Here is a 23,677-nt window from a genome sequence, read left to right on the forward strand (position 1 = left end):
TCTTGTCATCCAGGAAGGATTAGTGTAGGTGCGATCATCAGATCCCCCATAAAGACTCCCACAAGATTTGACTTTTTTGTTTAGGGCCTATGCATGAACATAAGTCCTGCTCCATCTGCCAGGCCTTAATTCTGAAAATGCTATGCAGCCATCTGCATGCGTTAAATAATTTTGAGAACCAGTACCTTAAGCGCTTAGCTTTGGGTATGGAGGGACAATGTGATCAGCTTGTCAAGCCGCCTAAAAAAAAGGCCAAGGTTATTAGACCTGAGTCTGTAGCTGCACCTTCTTTGCCCAGCATCTCTCCTGTGGCTAACGGCAGCCTGGAGGAATGCTTGTTTGCCACCGATACAAGTATATCGGGTACCAGTGTGGAAGCTGTAGAACCCAGTGCGGATGGCACATCCTCTGAGGTAAGGCAGACGTCGGCTTCCAATGATGAGGGAGAACCTTGGTTCATACCGGCTACTCAGATGGATCCCTGTACTACTTTACAAGCTTCCAAATCCAGGCCTACCTTGGCCCAGGTGCCCACTAGGCCTTCCCTCAAAAGAAAAGAAAAAAGGAAACGTGTTTCCCCTCAATTGAGAGCCAGCCAGATTGGCAGGCTTTTTCTCAAAGCATATTTAATGCTTTTATGGTTCTGAGGCCTACTACATCCTTAGCCTTCCCTGACTGTCCTCATTTAATGAGTCCTAGACCTCAGGCCTTGGATCCTTCCCAGCTTGAAGTTGAGGAATCCTCTGACTCTTCCTCAGAGGATTCCCTCTCCTATGTTTCTCAAATGCCATCTCTCCTTGGCTATGCCTCCCTTGAAGAAGAATCTGCAGAAACAGAATCCCCAGGTGAAGACCTTACCTTTGGGGAGATAATTTCAAAGATGAGGGAGCATTTCAAATGGGATTCATCTGAAATGATTGAAGTACAGAAGAGGTACTACGAACTTCTTCAGATGGACTCCTCTGCCTCTTCAGCTATTCCCCCTGTACTTCCTGCATTTCTGGATGCTTTCAATGCAGCTTTAATCAATCCAGAATACAGACTCCAGACTCCCAGTCTTCTGCTGCATGTAGGCCTGACAGATTTTACAAGGTCCCTGAGGTGGCCAAATTCTTGATTAAGTGCCCTGTAGCAGACCCTGGGACTGTCTCTGTATCAGCAGATAAAGCCTCCAAGTTCCTTCCTTCCTCCACACTCCTCCCCACAAACAAAGAAAGTAAGGCCATGGAATGCCTGAGGAAAAAGGTCTATACTTCTTCTACCCTGGCATTTAGGGCAATAAGTTATCAAACCCAATTGTCCAAATATGCCCTAGCCCTTTTAGAGCAGGCCACAAAACTTTTCAATGAAATTTCAGTGTGTCTAGCCAAAGCTCAGCTATCCAGCCTTATGTCTTTATCTTCACAGGTCACAAGGCACTCCATTAAGTGCAGTTACGATGCAGCAGAAGCCTCTGCCAGGTCTGCTGCATCTGCTTCTGTGCTCAGGAGATATTCCTGGCTTAGGTTACAGATGCTTCCTAATGATATCAGGGCAAAACTCTTAGATGCACCCCTGGATAACTCTACCCTGTTATGGTTCAAAGGTGGTGGAATTATTTAAAACTCTGCAACAAAAAAGGAAGGAGTTACAGGACCTCAAACACTTGTTTGTGTCTCCTATCCTCAAATTCCACAGTAATTACCCTTCTAAGACCCATTTCATCAGGAAGCACTCTGTATCCCCTCCTACTTCTAGGAGCAGAAAGACTGCCAGGAAAATAGCCACCCCTTCCAGGCCTGCACAGACACCAGCACAGAAGCCTCAATTTCAAGACTTTTTGTCGTCCCAAGAAAAGATGGCCCCTGGAGACCAATTTTAGATCTTTCCCATCTCAACCTCTTTCTGTAGGTGCCCACCCTCTGAATGCTCACTCTGCAGGCCCTCTTCACCTTGATTTTTACTCAAGGGTTCTTGGCCACTTTGGGCATCAAGGATGCCTACCTACACATCCCAGTAAGGCCCAGCTACAGGAAATATCTGCACTTTTCTGTGGCCTCCTCACATTTTCAATTCTGTGCCTTCCCCATTCGGATTTTCTACACCACTAAGGGTCTTCCCAAGTGCTTGGCACCAGTGGTGGCCTTCTGCAGGACCCAGGGGATTCAAATCTTCCCTTAGTTAGATGACATGCTCATCCAGGCAGACTGCACAGAATCCCTGCCAAAACAAGATAAATTATCCCAAGTCCAACTTGATCCCCTCTCAGAACCAGATTTTCCTGGGGTGCAGGATAAGAACAGATGTCATAAGGGCCTTTCTGCCACCCCAAAAGATGGAAAGTTAAAAGCAGTACCTACTTACTGTCCTCCAAGCCACAGACTTGACTGCCAGGCAGTACCTCAGACTCCTGAGTTACATGGCTTTGATCATTCCCATGTTATCATGGCAAGGCTCCACATGAGGAAACTACAATGCTACCTAAGGTCTATTTGGATACAACACTCTCATCATCTAGAGTACAAAATCCCATTCCTTCCTTATCTGAAAAGAGAGATCCAATGGTGGGTGGACCAAGTGAGCTACAACCCAGGGCTCCCCTTACAGCCTCCCCTGCCAGTGCAGGAGATGTATACGAATGCCTCGGATCTGGGTTGGGGAGCAGCTATGGGTTCTCTGAGAGTCTAGAGCACTTGGCCGGACTCCTTCAGACAGGAACATGTCAATATCAGAGAGATGAGAACAATTTTAGTGGCCTTAAAGGCCTTCCAACATACACTAAAACAGGGCCCACTAAAACTGTTCAGACATCACTACAGTTCTGTGGTATGTGAACACGCAGGGGGAACAAAATCCTACTTGCTAAGCAGACTAGCTCTCCCAAGTGTGGGAGCTTGCCACAACACAGGGCATCACACTTCAGACTGTGTATATCCATTCAGAACAGAATATGCAGGCAGATACATTGAGCAGGTCCATGTCACAGTCCTACGAATGGATGCTCCACAGGGATGTGTTCTTGGACATAGTCCAAAAATGGGGTATAGCTCAGATAGGTCTTTTTGCCTCCCTTATGAACAGACAACTTCTGTCCTTTTGCACCAGGCTGCCGAATCCCTTGGCAAGGGCAATGGATGCCTTCTCAATCTCTTGGAAGGGGATGTTTCCGTACGCATTCCCCCCTTCCAACTTCTTCAAAAAGTTCTGCTGAAAATTCAACAGGACAAACCAAAAATCTTGTTGGTGACTCCCTTTTGGCCAAGACAGCACTGGTTTCCCCTCCTTCTGCATTTAGCCAGGGGCAATCACCACAGGTTTCCAATCCCAAAATGAGGCCGGAAAGGCTAAGGGTGGTGGAGTTTCTATATTCATTAAAGACAGGCACACCTCCAGACTGGTTTACCAGCATGACACAGTGGAATTACTCCAGGTACACCTGACAGTTGACAAGACTTCCATCCAAGTTAAGCCAGCTGTAGACCCCCCTCCATGTCTCAAGACACCCACTCCTCCTACTTGGACCTAGTTAACTCCATCAAGGTACCCCCTAACACCCTGATCCTTGGTGACTTCAACTACCCCACCATAGACTGGGTGAAATATTCCTGCACTAATGCACTCACCCAACAATTCCTTGACTTCATCAACTCTAATCCACTAGACCAGCTGGCCATATCCCCCTACAAGGGGAGATAACATACTCTGGACTTTGTTCTCACCAACATGGGCGACCGCTGCACCACTCCCATAGTATGTTCTTCCTTGGTGAGATCAGGTCGTCAGTCTGTCTCATTCGAAGTTTCTATCCTACCCAACCCCTCCCCAGCCATAACCAGGCTAAAAATCTTCTCAAAAGCTGACTACAACCTCCTAAGGGAGGCTATCAGCAGCTTCACACTGCTGAACCCCTCAGAGGATACAGGCAACTATGCTGAACAGTACAACAATGCAGTATACAAGCACCTTTAAAACTGCATGGACTCAGTCATACCCAACAGAATTAAAACCTGCTCCTCAAGGAACACCTGTCTGGTGGACATCCTCTATCAACAGGCTTTACAACAAAAGTAAGACTGTTGTCCAAGGGTAAAAAGGAACAAATTCCAAATCGGAAAATCTCCCTCCACTGCCCCAACAAGCAAATTAGATCACTAGTAAAAAACCCCAAAGCCAATTAGGAGTTGAAACTAGCCACCAAAACAGAGAAACCACAAGTCCTTCTTCAGTTACGTTAGGAACCTCCATGGCAAAGCCCATGTTTGTTCTGAATTAGTACTTAATGGTACCACTTACACTGATACTGCCAACTTAGCCAACCTACTGCTGATAGGTTCAGCTCAAACTTCACCCCCTTATTGCCCCCCCAAAGGCCCAGTTGACTTCCCCAATACTTATCCCACACCTCACATCTACTTAGATCAAGTATTAAAGGCCCTATCCAAGGCAAGGAACACAGCTTCCATGGGACCTGATAATATCCCAGGCTATATTTTGTACTATTTCCAGCAAGAACTAGCTTTGCCATTGAGCACCCTGTACAACCACAGCCTAATTACAGGTTTCATTCCAGCAGAGTAGAGAACTGCCATTGTCATCCCCTTGCACAAAGGTGGTGCCACTACTGACCCAGGAAACTATTGCCCCATTAGCTTGACAAGTCTGATCTGTAAAGCCATGGAGTGTATTATTATGGATCTCTTAAACAGACATAGGTAATCTCCAAACACTTGACCCCACCTAATTCGGATTCATCAGGGGCAGATCTTGCCTATTGAACCTAGCTGACTTTTTTCTGCCTGTCACCAAGGCCCTGGATGAGGGAAAGTCAGTACATAGAGCTTACCTTGACCTGGTCAAGGCCTTTGGCACAATCCCCCACTCGAGCATCATTGAAAAGCTAACACAACTTGGTGTTAATCCCTATCTCATCAGATGGGCCAACTGGCTCACCGATAGGACCCACAAGGTCAGAATTGGCATCACCACTTCTGACAGCAGACCTGTCACTAGTAGTGTTCCCCAGGGATCTGTCCTGGGACCCCTACTGTTTGGCATCTACTTCTCAGATGTCCAGGCAAAGACCAAGGGCCTGTAGCTGACCAGGTTTGCGGATGACTGTAAGTTGGGTGCTGTCATTGACTCCCCAAGTGACATTAAAATACTGCAAGAGGGTCTCACAGCTACACATAACTGGTGCCAAAGTCATGGCCTTAAGTTATATGCAAAAAATGTATTATCATACCATTCGGCAAAAACATGGCCCCTACTGATTGCACCCTGCCCTACTAGAGATGTTCCATATCCGTAAGTCTAACTCCTTGTGCATTACCTGCACAATAGGCCTAAATCTAATATGCGGCATTAACAAAACCTGCTGGAGAGAAAGGTTTGTCTCCAAGAGGCTGCCCCATCTCTGGAATAGACTTCCCATACATGTCCCTCTTCAAGTGCAACCTTGATGAGTGGATGGGAAACCATAAATTTATCCCAGGGGTTCCACCTTTGTCCCTCATTGACAGGGTGACAGGTGCTGACTGAGGTTTCGTTTTTGGGGATAAACCCTTGGCTAGGTTTGTAAGGGCCCCAGGGCCATTAGCCTAGTAACCTCCTATGATCCTTACCTCACAGAGTGGACCTTCTCACACAGGACAAGGTATCCCTAATATACTCACATCTGTAATATCTGAACCTTACCCTGTGGGTGATAGAATTTTGATCCTTTACAGACACCTTTACATTGAGCATATGCTCTCAGTCCAGGAGGAGGCCAGGAAACCTAAAACAAGGAGATCCTATATGTTTAAATAGAAAAGGTCATCTTTATGGTATCTATAAACACAGTTGGACCCTTTCCAGTGTGATGTCCCTTTGGTACTGTCATACCTGTGTGAACTCTTGCAGTCAGGCTTGGCGTACTCCTCTATTAAAGCCCACCTTGCTACTATTTCAGCTTGTCTGCCTATGGATCCCCCACTGGCTTCTCAATCGCTTGCTAAACTGTTCTTAAAAGGAGTTTTGCATCTCAGACCCCCCCCCCCCAGGAAAACCCATTCCTCCTCCCTGGGACCTGAATTATGATGTTCTTCGTGTTTCACTGTTGCAGTCATCACCTGTGGGTTATCCCTGCTGTGGTAGACCGCGGCAGGCCCGAATACCAGTGTGAATGTTTTTCTGCGTCGGCTGCTGTCACTTGCTGGCTGATGTCTGTTCGTCAGTGCTATAAAGGAGAGCACTGCCATTACATCAGTCTTTCTTGCTGTGGAGCCCATAGAAGCAGTTTGCAAGTGTGCTGGTCGGTCACTACTAGAATTTTGATTTACAGCTGAAAACGTCTAAAGCTAAGTACCCCGTTGGGGTTAATTTTTTTCTTGCGCTAACGATGTCTGAAAAAGTTAACAATTGTCTTGCCTGTGGAAAGCAAATACCACACAGAGACTGACACTCGCATGGCGCCACTTGTTTAGGCCCAGATCACGACGTCCCCCGTTGCCGGTTCTGTGCCCTCTTTAATGCGAGAACCATTTGTTGTAGAGCTCTTATTGTAGCCAGGGATTTTCATCTTCCATCTTCGCATTTCGAAATGGCATCAGTTAACCAACCATCCATAGACATTCCGAAGAAACATAAGGATAAAGATAGAGACAGACCACACAAGGCCAAGCCTTCCAATGGCTCTACTGATAAGCAGGTCTTCAGTTCTCCAGAATTCAGTGAGGTGCTTTTGCAGCCCCTGATGCCCGATTCGATACTTTGCAGGCCTCTACCAAGACCCTTTTGGAGTCCAGTATGCTGAAGAAATCTTTTTCATCTTCTGAGCCTTTGGTTGTCTCTGCCTTGGTTGGGTCTGGAGCCGCGATGCAGCCACTGGCTTCCAAGGAGGCTTTTCACACTACTGTTCCAGACAAAAATTATGTCTTCTCTTCCGATTACCATTCTGCTCACACCAATAGTTTCTGTTAGGCCTAGAGGCAAGGCCACTCCCAGGAAAACTACCTCTAGCCGCCATGTTACTCCTGCTCCTCCTCCCCAAACTCAAATGCTTAACATGGCAGAGGATCTTGTCATCCTTATCAGGGGTAGTCAGGCCACAACTTCTAAAAGGAAATGACCTTTCTCCTGAAATATTAATAGAACAGGATTCTGAGGAGTCTGATTATTCAGATTTTGAAGAGGAACAACAACCTCTGACTGCTTATGAGGATTCAGATGCAGCGGAATCCATTCCTTCTGCCTCCCCACCAGAAGATCTTTCCTTTGGTGAAACCCTTCACACCCTCAGGGAACTTTTCACTGGCAATCCCAGGATTTTCCTCAGTCTAAGAAAAGACTAAGAGAGTTTCTAGACCTGCCCCAGCACAGACCCTTGGCCATCCCTGCTATCTTAGAGGTGGTTAATGATGTCTTCCAGAAATCCAGTTTAACTCCTGATGCCCTCCCACCTGCTCCCAGAAAACCTGACCAGGTACTACAGAGTACCGGACTCTCACAAATACCTGTACAGAAATCTTGCTGCAGACCCAGAGGTTATTACACAGGGACCAAAAGGAGGTAAGGCTAGTTCTGCAAAGAATCCTACTCCTGACAAGGACTCCAGAGCTTTGGATAGATAGGGTAAAAAAGTATACACCTCTGCAACCTTAGCTGTCAGAGCACTCAGTTGTGAGTTCCACATGTTAAAATAACAACACACTTTGGAACTATTAAAACAAAAGATTTCTACCTTTCCTAACTGTGCCAATTCGAAAGAACTAGCAGATTTACTGCACTCTACTTGTCAAGTGGCTAAATACTCTTTACACTGCAGATATGACACCCTAGAAGCCTCAAGCAGGGCAGCAGTGTCAGGATCTGTCATTAGAAGACATGCATGGTTGAAGGAACAACCTCTCCCTGATCTTGTCAAATATAAATTATTTGATGCACCATTGGATAAGGACGCTTGTTTGGAGAAAAAGCAGAAGAGCTGCTTAAAAAGATGGAAGACAAAGCAAAATTTATGCAAACAGTAAAAGATTTTCTTTAGGTACAACCTCCAAGATTCAACAGGAATTTTCCCTCAAAACTCTGGTCCCTTCCTGCACCTAGCAGACAGGGGCAAGGTAAGCCCCACAGGGACAGACCACCCAGACTCCCACTCCAGGGACAGCAGAGAACCAAACATTGGACCACTTCCAGTCAAAAGGCAGGGAGTTCTAAGCCATCCCTGTATGGCATATGACTCCCTCTCCCCCAATGCCGTATTTTCTCTCACCAAAAACTAGGGGAAAGGCTCTCCCTCTGCCAAAGAAAATTGTCTTTCTGTAACAAAAGACCAATGGGTCTTAAAGATAAATTTTCAGGGATACAAATTCTCCTTCAACAAACTCCCAGTTCTAAGAGGGTACCCAGACTTACCTCCAACTCAGTGGGCAGAGGCATTGAAACAAGTCCAAACTGTCATACCACAAGGGGCAGTAGAACCTGTCCCCTCAGATCAAACAGGCAAAGGCTTTTATTCCAGACTTTTCCTGGTTCCCAGAAAAGAGGGCACTTGGTGCCCCATCCTGGATCTATCCTTTCTGAACACCTTCCTGGTGGTCCCCAATTTCAAAATGCTAACCTTACAGCAGCTGCTGCCTATGCTGACAAAAAATGCCTGGTTAGTAACCCTAGATCTAAAAGATGCCTACCTCCACATCCCCATAAGGGAATACTGTAGGATGTTCCTTCACTTCAGAGCAGGCTCACAAAACTTTCAGTTCTCTGTGATACCCTTTGGCTTATCTACTGCTCCCAGGGTATTCACCAAATGCTTAGCCTCATCCGTAGCCTTCTGCAGACAGAAAAATGTGCAAATTTATCCTTATCTGGATGACTGCCTCATTCAGGCAGACTGCAAAGAAAAACCTCCTCAAGGACCTCCTCTTTGTCAAACCGTCCTAACCTCCTTAAGGTACACCATCAATGAGAAGAAATCAAAGCAAATACCCTCCAGGAAGATCATTTTCTTAAGAGCACTGCTGGACACAACATCCCAAATGGCCTTCCTATCCCCAGAAAAGCAAAGATTTCTGCCCCTCTATTTCACCCAGCTGGCTTCCAGAACTCACCTCACTGCCAGGAAGTACCTAAAGAACATTTGGTATCAACACTCTCAGCCTCTAGACACCTCTCTCTCTCTGATCTCCTGTATAAGGGCCAAGATTCTCTGGTGGGCAGGGGCCTGTGCTCAGAACAAGGGTCTTTCCTTCATCCTTCACCCAACTGGGCAGACGATTACCACAGACACCTCAGACATTGCTTGGGGTGCTCACCTAGAAGGCAGGTGCACCCAAGGTCTTTGGGATGCCCAGCACCTTCCCTTACACATGAACCAGAAGGAAATGATGGCAGTACAAAAGGCTCTGACTTCCTTCAAACCCCCATCTTAAGTCTGGGGTTCTCCTTATCAAAACAGACAACACCATAGTAATGTGGTACATCAACAAACAGGGAGGGACACCATATTTACCCTCTGTGCAGTCTAGCCATGAACCTCTGGCTGGCAGCCTCTTCCATGGGACTACACCAATACCTACCAGGGATCAGCAACACCCTGGCAGACCACTTAAGCAGAAACTTACTGGACCCCCATGAATGGCAGCTCCACAGAAACATCTTTTTACAAATCACTCAGGTGTGGGGGACTCCGGAGGTGGATCTCTTTGCTTCGCACCTCCACCATCAGCTGAAATAATTCTGTACCAGGGAGTATCACCACCTAGCATGGAATGTGGATGCATTGACCTTCCCCTGGAACACCCTCTTTGTGTACACATTCCCTCCTCTGCCTATTATTCCAATGGTACTGATCAAAATAAGGGAGGAGAGACCAAAGGCCATCTATATTTGCTCCAGATTTGCCCAGACAACATTGGTACTGCTTACTGCGCAGCCTGACCTTACAGCCTCCCAGGCAGCTTCCCCTGATCTCAGACCTCCTAACTCAGGTGTGGGGGGGTTGAAACGCTGCACCCAGATTTGTAGACTCTCAAGCTATCAGCATGGCTAATGCTCTAAAGGCAAACAAGAGGCCCCTGTTAAGCAAACAGATCCTAGACATCATCACAGAGGCCAGAAGGTCCAGCACCAGAAAGTCTTATACAGGAATATGGAAAAGATTTTGCTCCTGGAGCCAGTCCAGAGGGGGCAATACCTCACAACCTTCCAGCCCTCTTATCCCGGACTACCTAGCGGAGCTACTTAATAGTGGCCTCTCCTTCTCCTCTATTAAAATCCACACATCAGCCATTTAATCTAATTTTGATACAGAACAGCCACTTTTCTCGCATCCTTTGATTAAACAATTCCTCTGAAGGGCTTCTAATATCAGACCTCCCAGAAGGCCACCCACTCTAGCCTGGACCTGAATTATGTTTTTAAACTAACTTTACCACCCTTTGAACCTGCTGCTTCTGCAGAACTAAGATTCTTCTCCTGGATAATGCTTTTCTCCTAGCTATCACCTCAGCCAGGAGAGTTTCAGAACTTCAGGCTCTGACTACCATTGAGGCCTTCATCATCTTCCATGCAGACAGGGTCTCCTTGATGACTAATCCCTCCTTTATGCCCAAGGTGGTATCTAATGTAACTCTCAATCAGGCCATACATCTACTCACCTTCTGTCCTAACCCTCAAAACAAGGGGGGAAGAATTCTGCACTCACTAGATGTGCACAGACAGTGTAGATACTGTCTGGACCATACTAAACCCTTCAGGAAAAAGACCAACTAGTTGTCAGCTTTGCCCCAGGGGTAGAGGGGAAGCCCATTTCCAAATAAACCATTTCCAAATGGATATCGCACTGTATCCATTTCTGCTACAGACTGCATGGGACCCCCCCTCCCCAAGTCTATTTGAACCCATTCCACTAGGGCAGCCTCCACTTCCACACCATTCCTTAGAGGAGTTCCCACCAGGGACATCCTGAAAGCTGCCACCTGGACTTCTGTCCATACCTTTACCAGGCATTACCACCTACCTCTTTTTTTTTAAGGCTAGGGCAGGGTTTGCCTCTGCAGTTCTGCAGGGCATGCTGACCCATTCCTAGGCCTGTTACTAAACCTACCACCCCTCTCCTCAGCTTTGGGAATCCTCCCACAAGTGATGACTGCAACAGTGAAACATGATGAACATAGTACAGTTGTGTACACTTACCATAAATGTAGATGTTTGAGTGTATTCATTGCTGCAGTCCTGGTTTCCCACCCTCCTTCCCCCTTGTATCTTCTTTTTTAGGGAGACATAAGTTTCAACGGGTGGCTTTTAGCCACCAGGACCACTCTGTCATATTTACTTGGCCCTCTGATGGGTTAAGGCAAGAAAAACTGATGTAATGGTGTAGACTGCTCTCCTTTATAGCACTGACGAACTGATGGCAGGCAGCAAGCGACAGCAGCCACAGAAGAACATTGACTCTGGTATTTGGGCTGGCCGAGGGCTACCACAGCAGGGATAACCCACAGGTGATGACTGCAACAGTGAATAAACTTGAGCATTTACATATATGGTAAGTGTACACAACTGTACTTTTTGAGAAGCTCACAGTGGCTCCCTTCATACCAACTTCTAGGGCCTCCCTGAAACTTTGCACTTGGAAAACAGTACTACTAGTTATCCTGACTTCAGCTAGGAGAGTGTCAGAGTTACAGGCCCTCATGGCCATCTCCCCTTTCCTCATCTTTCACAAGAACAGGGTAAGCCTTGGAATAACCCTTCCTTCATGTCCAATGTGGTCAATGAACCATCCGTAAACCAAGCCATTCACATCCCCACCTTTTTTCCTCACCCTCAGGGTGACAGTGAGAGCATCTTACATTCCCTTGATGTGCATAGACAGCCTAGGTTCTATCCGGACAAAACCAAACATGTCAGAAAATCAGACCAATTGTTTGTCTCCTTTCATCCCAGAGCTCTGGGGAAAGCTGTGATAAAGAAGACAATTTCAGCCTGGATTTCCAAAGCGATTACTTTCTGCTATGCATAGCATGGGAAATCCTTAGGGTCAAAAATCAAAGCACAATCCATTAGGGCTATGGCTTCATCTGGAGCTTTCTTTAAATGTTTGGACACTGCCACAATTTTGGAGGCAGCTACATGGAATACTGTCCACACCTATAACAAGCATTACAAATTGGACAACATTTCCATATCCAGGGCTTGGTTTTGCCAGGGCAATCCTACATGGATTTATAGAAAATATTTCCAAGCCACCACCCTGTTCTTCCCAGAGAGCTTTGGTACTCACCCAAGTGTTGAGAATACTGCAGTATGTGAATAGAAGGACATAGAAAAGTTGTGTAAAATCTTACCATAACCATAGTCGAGTTGCCAGCTCGGTGCCCAACCTTCCACAGAAGGCACACACACACTGCTAATTTAGAGTGTCCAATCCACCTACAGCATGTCTTTGGGATGTGGGAGGAAACCGGAGCACCCGGTGGAAACCCATGCAACTACAGGGAGGACATGCAGACTCCGCACAGAAGGCACCCCAGCCAAGAATCGAACCGGAGAACCTCTTGATGTGAGGCAGCAATGCTAACCGCTGCACCACTGTGGCCACCCTAAGAAATGGTCTTCCTGGGGTGCAGAATTCACACACACATCATGAAAGCCTTCCTCCCCCCAAAAAGTTGGAAAGTTTAACCAAACACCAACTTCTTGTCCTCCAGACAACAGAAATGACAGCAAGGCAGTACCTCAGGCTCCTGGCCTATATGGCAGCCACTATCCCCATGTTACCATTAGCAAGACTCCATATGAGGATGTTGCACTGGTACCTAAGGTCATTCTGGACCCAGCACTCCCACCCATTGGAGTACAGGGTTCCTCTCTTATCCTGCCTCAAACTAGAAATCTAGTGGTGGCTGAAGCAAGTGAACCTCAGTCCATGTCTTCCCCTCCAATCACCTAAACCAAACAAATAACGCAAACAGATGCCTCAAACTTGAGCTGTGGAGCAACTCTGGGCCATCTGAAAGTACAGGGGCTGTGGCCAGGGCCACACAAAAAAGAACACATCAATGTTCAAGAAATGAGGGCAATACTCCTGGCCCTGTGAGCCTTCCAGTCAAATCTACAAGGGCTACTAAAGATCTGTACAGATAATACCCCAGTTCTGTAGTATCTCACAAACATGGGGGGACCAAATCTTACTTGCTTTGCAAACTAGCTCTCCTGGTGTGAAAACTGGCCACCTCCCAGGGAGTTACCCTGCAGGTGGTTTACATTCCTTGACAGCAGAACTCCCAGGCAGACTCCCTTAGCAGATCCATAACAAACAACCACAGATGGATGCTTCATAGGGATGACTTCCTGGACCCTAGTCCACCAGTGGGGTACACCTCAAATAGACCTGTTTGCCTCATCCATCAACAGGCAACTTCCTTTCTTCTGCACCAGACTCCCACACCCTCAGGCAATGGCAACAGATGCCTTCTCAATCTCTTGGAAGAGGACGTTTCTCTATGCATTCCCCCTTCCCATTCGTACAGAAGGTCCTGCTGAAGATCCAGCAGGACAGAACAAAAATCTTGTTGGTGACTCCCTATTGGCCAAGACAGCAATGGTTCCCCCTTCTCTAACAGTTATCCAAGGGCAATCACCACGTTACCCCTCAGAGTGGACCTTCTCACACAGCACAAGGAATCCCAAAAACACAGTGGCAGTTGCGGCACCTTATACTGTGGCCGATAGGATTCTGATCCCTTTCAGACACTTTTACAATGAGGATGTGCTCACTGTCCTGCAGGAGGCCAGGAAACCAAACACACAAAAAAAATTCCTAACTATCAAAGTGGAAGAGATTTTCTATGTGGTGTCTCAGAAGACAAGTTGGACCCGCTTGCATGTGACACCCCTTTAGTACTGTCTTACCTGTGTGAACTACTGCAGACAGGATATTGGCCTACTCATCCATTAAAGCCCACTTGTCTGCGATTTCAGCATGTCTTCCTCTGGATTCCCCCTACCTTCCAGACTACCAGCTAAGTTATTCCTTAATTGGGTCCTTCACCTGAGACCCCCCCCCCAGGAAGCCATCTCCACCCCATGGGACCTCAAGTATGTTTTGGAAAAGCTTACAATTCCTCCATTTAAGACAGTGGACAAAACTTCCCTAAAACACTGTACATGGAAAAGTGTACTATTTGTGGCATTGACCTCAGCCAGAGGAGTGTCAGAGTTACAAGCCCTCATGGCTATCCCACCTTTCCTGGTATTCCACATGGAAAGGGTTACTCTTAGCACTAACCCTTCCTTCATGCCCAAGATGGTGAATGAACTTTCCCTAATTCAGGCCATCCACCTACCAACCTTCTTCCTAACCCACAGGGAGACAGTGAGAGAGTACTCCATTCTCTGGATGTGTACAGGCAACTCAGATTTTATCTGCACAAAACCAAGTCCATCAGACAGGCTGATCAACTGTTTGTCTCTTTCCACCCCAGGGCCCTAGGGAAGGCAGTAACAAACAAACTGTTTCAACTTGGATTTCCAAGGCTATCAATTTCTGTTACAAATACCATGGGAAATCCCTGCAAGGTACTGTTAAAGCACACTCCACCAGGGCAATGGCCTCCTCGGGAGCTTTATTCAGGGGATTGGATACCTCTACCATTCTTGAAGCAGCCAAATGGTCATCAGTGCACACCTTCACCAAACATTACAAGTCGGACCATATTTCCAGAGCCAGGGTGGGATTTCTCAGGGCTATCCTTCATCGATTCCTGGAGACCACCTCTAGACCACCATTCCCTTCTTCACAGTGAGTTTTGGCACTCACCCATATGTGATGAATACTGCAACATGTGAATAGAAAGACATGGAAAAGTTGTGTAAAATCTTACCATAACTATAGATGTCCTTTTCTTCCATGTTGCAGTATTCCTTCCCACCCTCCTTCCCCACCTGCTATGCTGTATTTCCTTTTCTGGATGGCACAGGACTGGCATATCCCTTGCTAGGACTGGTTCCGACTGGGGCTTACAGTTCTGAGGGCTGATGCGTGCAGACATCACTTTTATGGCCCTCATTCCACTAGCCACGTCAGACATCCCACGCACCATACAGTGGCTAAAAACTTTTGTATACTGGCCAGACGTTCGAGTAGCAAGAGGAGTAAACCCATATGTGATGAATACTGCAACATGGAAGAGAAGGACATCTATAGTTATGGTAAGATTTTACACAACTTTTCTTTCTGTCTTAGTTTGTTTTTGAGATGACAAATTGGATACTCCTTATTGCTCACCTTTGCTGAGTCAGCACTGCCAACCTGTAAGGCATCTTTTTACAGCAAGTGTTTTTTGAGAAGTCACAGGACATGGGAATCAGTTCTTTAGAAAAGCTTCTTCTTTTCAACTTATGGTGACTATCTGACTCACTTGGGCAGCTTTCCCATTGGTCAGGATTGTAAGGGGGCATACAGTAGTGACAGCCCGAGGGATGAATTTTTGGTACTATCTAGCAAGTCCCAAGAAAGCCTTTATCAGTTAATTTACTAAAGGACAGGCTGCTGCTTGGTAACCTCAGCTTTCTTTCTCATGTCTAAGGTATTGAAGTATTAGCAGGCAGACTGGTATGTCTTATTGAATTTAACATTTATTTGCCTATTAAGACAGTGAGAACTCCAGTCTTTCAAATAGATAATGATGTCAGCCACATAGCCTACAGGATAGGTTTGGTGAGGCTTCAACACCTGGTTCATTAGTTTCTGGAATGTGGCCAGAGCCATGTGGAGAACAAATGGTGGAAGGATGGTATATTAGAACAACCCACTGGCTGTAGGAAGCACATTTTTCTCATTAGTTTAATCAGTTAAATGGTTCTGCTAGTAGCCCTTTGCTAAATCCATGGTAGTTAGGAACTTTGCCACTCTGACAACTTATCTACCATGTCAGATTTGGAGATGCTATTGAGCTTTCGGAAGTTGTTACTTAATTGGACTGTACCATCTAGTTTGGTGGCTAATGCAATAGTTATTTATTTATTTATTTTTATTTATACTGTGGTAACTGTTGGTCATACTAAACTAATTACCTCTTTGCAGGGGAAGACCCAATGTGGTATTCATACTGAGTTGGGAAAAATAACCTACTTTTCATTTTGTTTTGGATCACTACCACTACCTGGTACCAGAGGGCTGTTACTGACTTGTGAGAAACCCAAGATGGAAGATGCCATGAGAGATGGAAGAGTGTGTGTTTTGGAAGAAGCAGATTGAGAGGTGACTGAAACCTCTGGAAATGAATAAGTTATTGTAATGGAGTTAGAAGGAGGTAGATTACCAACACAGAAATGACTGAATTTGATGGAGCAAAGTATACTGGAAGATGGATCAGAAACTAACTGGAGTGAGGTAGCAGAGCATGTTATAGATGTGGACGTAGAAGAAATGATCATTACTGAGAGAAAGTAGTGACTTTTGGTAAATGAGCAGAAAACAACTGGTGTGTGTTTGGCTGGTGGAGTAACTAGTTTAAAGGTTGCACACCAGAAACAGGGTATACAAAAATCTTATGCTGGTGTAAGAACAGGGAAAATTACAACAGACTGCAAGGCAGCATCTAAGAGCTTAGACGTGATGTTTTGACCATTATCTGTCTTTAGGATTTAGTTTAAAAGCCATAAAAGCATTTATACATTTTGGTGACTGAAGGCTTCTGTGAAGTGACTTTTGAAACTTTTGTTTTATTAGAAAACTTTGTCTGAGGTAGGAAGTAAGCAAGAGAGACAGTAACATGGAAGGACTTTTTAATTTTGGACTGCAACAAAAAAAGAAAAAGAAAGAAAATGTATGTACTGTACAATGTTGATAATGACATTGTCAAGAAGAAATAGTTTCGTCTGTTGAGTGTGTGATATAAAAAAGGCACTTGATGAAAGAAAGAAATGTGGGGACTGGGGAGTTAGAAGTGTTAGTAACATTAAATATGTCAGAAGGAAGGGTGCAACATGTTCAAAATGCAAATCAAAAGAGAAAGACTGTGAGATACTGGAGACAGCTAATGGCCTATTTTTTTGTACAAGACTGTAAAAAACAATAACCAAAATTTATGCTGACAATTTGGAGAAGGGACATGCAGCTAAAAGCTGTTAACCAAAATGTAGTAAATGCATTGCCCAAGGGCAGCTTTGATTTGACTGTCCTAATTTACAGGATGAAGGAATCAGTGAAGCAAATACTGATTTATTAGCAAAGAAGAAGATGAAGAAAATGTTATGGGAAAATGTAGGCGAAGAATATATATTAAATTTAGTAGAAACAGAATTACATATTAGGGAAAATATGTCAAGGACGATAATAGGTATGAACTATTAGGAAGTGATGAAGGAGAGGATGGGAGTTTGTCACAGAAGAGCTAGGAGAGAAGAACGGAAAGTCAATAGGAAAAATGGTAAGAAGGAGAAAAAGAAAAGTTGGGAAAAAAGGAAGGGATGATGCGACAATACGACGTTTTATTGTGAACCATATCAGATTGGGGCTAATGGTAACTGAATGGTGTAAGAAGGTGTGACACCCATGCCCTGGCCCAAGCAATCAAGGAGCCTCAATCCTCACCACTAACACCAGAGAGTGCGTTTCATATAGGAGGAAAGGATAACAAATACACACAGTAAAGTGCAATTTCCCTTAAGAGCACACAGAGATCACAGTCAGTCCAGGGCTGGTCACTCCCTTGCTTCCCAGGTCCCCAATAAGACTCCCCACTGGCACAGCTATAGGGTCCAGATCTCAGCCTAGTGGGCAAGCTAAAACCTCCAGCACCCTCTCTGTCCAACCAGTGCTTCGTGTCCCTACCCAAGTAGCTGACACACACACTTTGAGATAAGTTTATACAACCACACAGACACTTCTGGGAAACGCAGGCACAGGTTCTCCAGCTGTGCCCCTTTTACCCAGACTATATGTTAGTACCAGCTGCCACCACCCACTAATAATTATCAGTTACTCAAAGGCCCTTAAAAGGGTGTCCAATTATTAATGTGCAGTATTATTATCCAATTGGTAGTATAGCCCACGGCTAAAGCTATTAGAATGGCTTTGTACAGTTTTACCAAAGGCATGCAGGTACTCTTAAGAGCTGGCATTATCTCTACACAAAACCAGCCACAGTTAAAAGGTTTTAAAATATTTAATAATAAATAATTAAAACCACAAGACAATACTTTCTACTACACAGTCAGTGCTAGTCAACAGTTCAGAGATCACACAGAAATACTTAAAATAATTCAGTACTACACTTCTGCCACGTACTCTTCGGCCACAACAGAAAAACACTTAGTCTAAACTTTCTAAATTCTAGTTATCTCTAAAAGAAAACACAGTTCTAACATAATACTTACATAAAGAGTGCATAAGGCAGTGCTGAGTTGAATGTTCAAGACAAAAATGCTAAATGCCTTCTGGTTCTCTCTGTTTAAATTGAAACTGCATTTCTGATAAAACATTACATCATTTCACACTTTCCTGGTGTTCCCAGGCTGACAGAAACTGCATTTACATTCTTTTACACTTAGAGCAATAAAGGACATTTCACGTGTAAATTCTGGTCATTAACTTTAGCCTTAAAACAATAGGCAGGAAGCCTTCATTTAGCCGGACTGGAGCCGACTTTAGATCAAAGGGTCACAACATGCTTTTACTGGGTCAGTAGAGAGCACTGTTGCCACATTTTTTGTAACAGCATTTTTTTTATTTAAGACAACAACTGTAGTTTACATTCATATTTACAAATGATAGAATTATGTATAAAATTGTATTAGGCTAGGCTGGCAACCTTCACCCTTCTCTACCAGTCTTCACACCCCCCCCCTTCAGAGAACTCAAGCTAGTTTTTTCAAGTGACCCTTGAGAAATGCTTCTTGAGAGGGTTAGGTCTATCTGGGTGTACCTTACCCCATTCCCTGTCTGGATAGCCCATCTGCATTGGCATTGCTACTCCCACTGTGGTGCTGCACTGACATATCATATGCTTGCAACCCCAGCATCTTAGCAACTTGGCATTTTGCTGACTGGCTCTGTTTAACCATATTAGGAGGTTGTGATCTGTCATACCAGTGAATTTCCTTCCATACAGATAAGGCTGAAGTTTCTGCAATGCCCACACTATGGCTAGACATTCCTTTTCTACAGCTGCATAGCATTCCTCCCTGGGTTGGAGTCTACGACTGAAATAAACCACTGGGTGCTCTTCCCCCTCTGAAGAAATCTGGCTAAGTACAGCTCCCACCCCATGGTTTGAAGCATCCATATGCACAACAGATTATTTGCTGTAATCTGGACTGGCTAACACAGGGGGTCCTCCCAAAGCTTCTTTAAGCTTCTGGAATGCCTGCTCACATGCTGGGGTCCACACTACCTTATCTGGCCTGTTCTTCCTTGTCAGGTCTGTGAGGGGAGCAGCTATTGTACTATAACTGGGGACAAACTTTCTGTAGTACCCTGCTGTCCCTAAAAATGCCCTCACCTGCTTTTTAGTAACAGGTGCAGACCATGCTGGCAGCCTTCACCCTTCTCTACCAGTCTTCACAGAAGGTAAAAGCAGAAATTTTATGTTTATTAAAGTCAGGATGTTTTCATGAGAAAAAGGATAAAATTGAGGCATTGAGAAAAAAAAAGATTATGTGGTCTAAAGGAAACGAGGAATGTTCAGTTATAGGGATTCTGATAAGAAATGAAATATTAATGTTACAGTATTAATACCAGGTTGGGCAGTGATGTCTGATATAAGAAAAACAGAAAGATATGTACAATTATTTGGAATTTATGCAAATACAAATATGACAGGAAAATATCTTTAAGATCTTAAAACTATATTTTGGTTAGTATGTTTATTATTATGATAGGAGACTATAATTCAAGGAAGGAGATGGGGAAAGTAACACAAGATGTAAAAGTATTGAAGGAAGTTATAAGATGCAGAGGAATACATGAAGGAAAAAGAGAATGGACTTAGACCATTATTTTAAGTGGTTATAGATTATATAATATGCTGTAATAGAATGGAAAAATTAGAAGGAGGTGTGGAAATCGCTGATTTTTCTGATTACAAAGCTGTGTGGGCATGAATAGGTGAGAATAAAGAAACGGAAAAAAAAAAGAAGGAAAAAAGAATAAATGGGTTGACTGTTGATATTAGTAATATAGACAGAATGGAACTGGGTAGTAAGAATTTATGGGTAGAACATGTGACAGTATGTTAATTTCTTTGAAGTAGAAGCCAATATCAACGGGGTCTGGCTGACTCAGTTTGCAGATAACTGCAAACAAGGAGCAGTCATTGAATCCCCCCAAATGACTTAGTTGTCCTGCATGAATGTTTGTCCCAAATAAATAATTAGTGCCAAAATCATGGATTGAAACTAAATGCTAAAAAGAGGACATTTCTGTATCCTTTGGGAAGTCATCTACCCTGGATAATTGCCACATTGCAATAAATCCATAAGAGTTGACTCATTTATTTGGGGTTTGGAAACTTATATGGACAGTGAACTAACTTTCAACCAAAATGTGTCCATTGTTGTAAGAAAGCCATTGTGTATTACACAACTTATAAACAAGGGGATTGTCTGTGAATATAGGCATGTTACTGGCCCCCTTTAATTAACTCTCATTAGGACAGTCATTGAGTATAATGCTCCCTTTGACATGTATCTGTCCAGACACATGCAACAACTGAAACAGCCACAGATATACTTTACTAAAAGGATAGAAGGCCTAAACAATGTCTCCTACACAGAGTAACTCAAAGCCCTGTCACTATACTCAGTATCGTACAGATTGCTAAGAGGTGACCTTTTGTCTAGTATACAGAGCGTCCTCCAACCCAATACTGATGGATTTACTGTACAATCAGCAAGTCAGATGGCATAAGAAATTCTCAATCTAGGGATCTAAACCTCTTCTGCAACACCAACAAAATGGTTTGGTGGGACAGGTGTATCTTACACAGGATACCTCTGCTCTGGAACAGACTCCCCATCCAAGTAAAACAAGCTCATCCCTGTCCAGGTTTAACAGCAACTTGGATCTATGGATGAGAATCAGAAGACTACCCCAAGACTACTCACTGTAATACTAATTGACAAAGGCAACTCCTAAATGCTTTATCCCATGGATGGGGACCCTCAAATTATATGTGGTATGATCCAGTTATTCTCATTAAGGGTAATACATAATTATCGACTACGAGATGGGAAAGGCCAGTCTAACACCAAATGGGATAGGCTAATTTGAACACTAAAAGGGGAATTAACTAGGCTTAATATGGCCCACAAGGGTAGCTAACCTAGTACTTACCTATGAAACTATGATAATGAGGGAATTTTATGAAAATTGATCTGTAAGTGTGTGGTGTTTAAATAAAAGTATGAGAAAATGTTTAATGGTAAAATAGAATTAAAATAAAAAAAGAATATAAAGAAAAATAGAAGAATGAAGAAGCACCGCAAGAGCTTCATGTAAATATTCAGAAAAGAGAAAACAGAATACGAGAGTTAGACAGTTGTAACAAAAATCCATGTGTATTTCTTATAGTAGTATGTTATATTATTTAGGGGAATAAGTGATAATAAAAGAAGCATGAATAGATGTGATATATGATGTAGATGGTGATGTAAGATATAAACAAAAATAAATAATGGAAGTTATAGAAAGATGTGTTTGATTTTGTAAAATATATGAAAAGTAAGAAGTTGAGAAATGCGAATGGTGTGTTAAAAATATCTGAAGGTAGTAAATCAGAACTGGAAAAGGAGATTGCTGTGGAAGAAGTGCAGGAAGTTATAAAAGTGGGTGAAAAGAGTCAGCACCAGAAATAGATGGATAAAGTTATATGTTTTACCAGTGAATGGAGAGGAAAGAAGATATAGTTCTCTGTAAAGTATTAAATGAAGGGATAGTGTAGGAAGAAGTATGTGGTGGGGTGATATTATTTATATGAAAAAAAGGAAAGACATAAGAAGCTGAAGACCTATAATTTTAGAGAATAGCGATTGTAAAATATTTATGAGAATAATACAAAAAAGGTTGTAAAAGGTCTCAGTGAGGTAATAGGAAATGGTGTGTTTGGTGTAAAATTGAGAATAAAGGAAACTTTAATAATAATTGAAGAAGTAATAAGTATGATTTTGAGAAAAAGTGATAAGATTGGTTACATGTGATATAGAGAGGGCATTTGATATAAGTCATGAGGTGATGGAGTAAGTAAAAAAAAAAGTAGCGGAAACTGTAAATAAAATATGAATGTTTATGGGTAAAAGTAATGGTAAACGTTTGGGGAAAAAGCTGTAAAATTCATCTTGAAGTATTTAGAAATCCAACTTAATTTGTTTCACTGCAGTCTTTAAAATCTACAGTGTGTCAAAAGGATGGAAGAAAAAAGCTGAAGAGTTAGACATGGTGTGAAAACACAAGAGACAAGTCATCTAGATGGTGTGGGGAAATTGAGGGCAGGAGGGCAAGCAAGATAAGTAAGAATCATGTCCTTGGGCTAAAGTTAATAGCTAGTATTATGGATTATTGTGCCTTGAATGTCTGAATGAAATTTAGTTCATTCTTCATATCTTTTATAGGTGCATTTCTAAACATGCAGAACTTGAAAAGAAACTCTTGTGTGACTCATTCCTAGAAGCTGAATGTTGTATTCTTGAATAATTGATGATATTAATGTTTGAGATGTACTGACTCCCCCAGCCATATCTGTTCTGGAGCCACCACTGAGTATGACCAACATTTTTCAGTGAAATTTGTGTAGAAGTTCAGAAATTAAAACAGCTTGCTATTGTACATGGCGTTGATGCAGCAGTAATAGAGCAAACAATGAATAAGTCATTTTATTTACTCTCGCAGCTTCAGAAGTTTCGTAGTTATGCTTCAAAAAGAAAAATAGCTTCTGGTGCCAAATGTAGGTTTGATATCAAAATACCATGTAATGCATGCGTATAATTGCTTCATTAATGGTTGAACAAAAAGGCTTAGACACAGGATGCATTTGTTTCAGAAACTTTAGTCTCCTAGGCTCTGTGTAATCATGTCTAACACACCCTGTAGTCTCAACTCTCACTTAAACCTATAGCTACCATATTACTATTATCTGTATGTTGTCACTCGCCCCGTAAAGCTATAACTAATATGTAGTCTACAAGTAACATTAAAGTCACCCCACTAGTACTGTGCTTTTGATTGATTCTGCCATCTGAGGAGTACATTACCTACCACTTTTTTGTACTAAATCATGGCTGTCAGTTATCTGCACAAAATGCAGAGATGTGGAGTTACATCAGCCTTTCCGACATATGATTTCTGAACTAACCTTGTTGTTATCAGTATCAAAGTCTTGTTCTTCAAATCTGCCTGTGACGACATGAGGTACTGCCAGTTATGTGAGGAAAAGTAGGGCAGTGGATGTGTAACATATATTAGCACAGCTAGCTTGAATTTTGTAAAGAATTATATGTCATTTGTGTATCAAAGTGATTTGTACAGATGCTTGTGTTGAAAATGTTATTGCAAATCTGCTTGTGTTAAGAAATGTACCAAGCATGTGACCTACTGGATAGAAAAAAAAATACATTTATTATTGTAATCTTTAAATGTACATGTTTTAACAGAGGATATTAGAAGAGAAGAGGTTAATCAAAATCCACCTAATTTTGAAAAATAGTGAGAAATAAA

General features: G+C 43.4%; 1 protein-coding gene across 4 annotated transcripts in view; it reads left to right on the plus strand.

The window, feature by feature from the left end:
* The window catches only part of PTK2B (protein tyrosine kinase 2 beta), a 2,401,727-nt gene that overhangs the window by 259,070 nt on the left and 2,118,980 nt on the right, over window positions 1-23,677 (plus strand). The gene's annotated exons all lie outside the window — the stretch shown is intronic.

This window comes from Protopterus annectens, chromosome 2.part1 (genome assembly GCF_019279795.1).
Source record: "Protopterus annectens isolate FY-2018-M chromosome 2.part1, PAN1.0, whole genome shotgun sequence".
Lineage (NCBI taxonomy): Eukaryota > Metazoa > Chordata > Ceratodontiformes > Protopteridae > Protopterus > Protopterus annectens.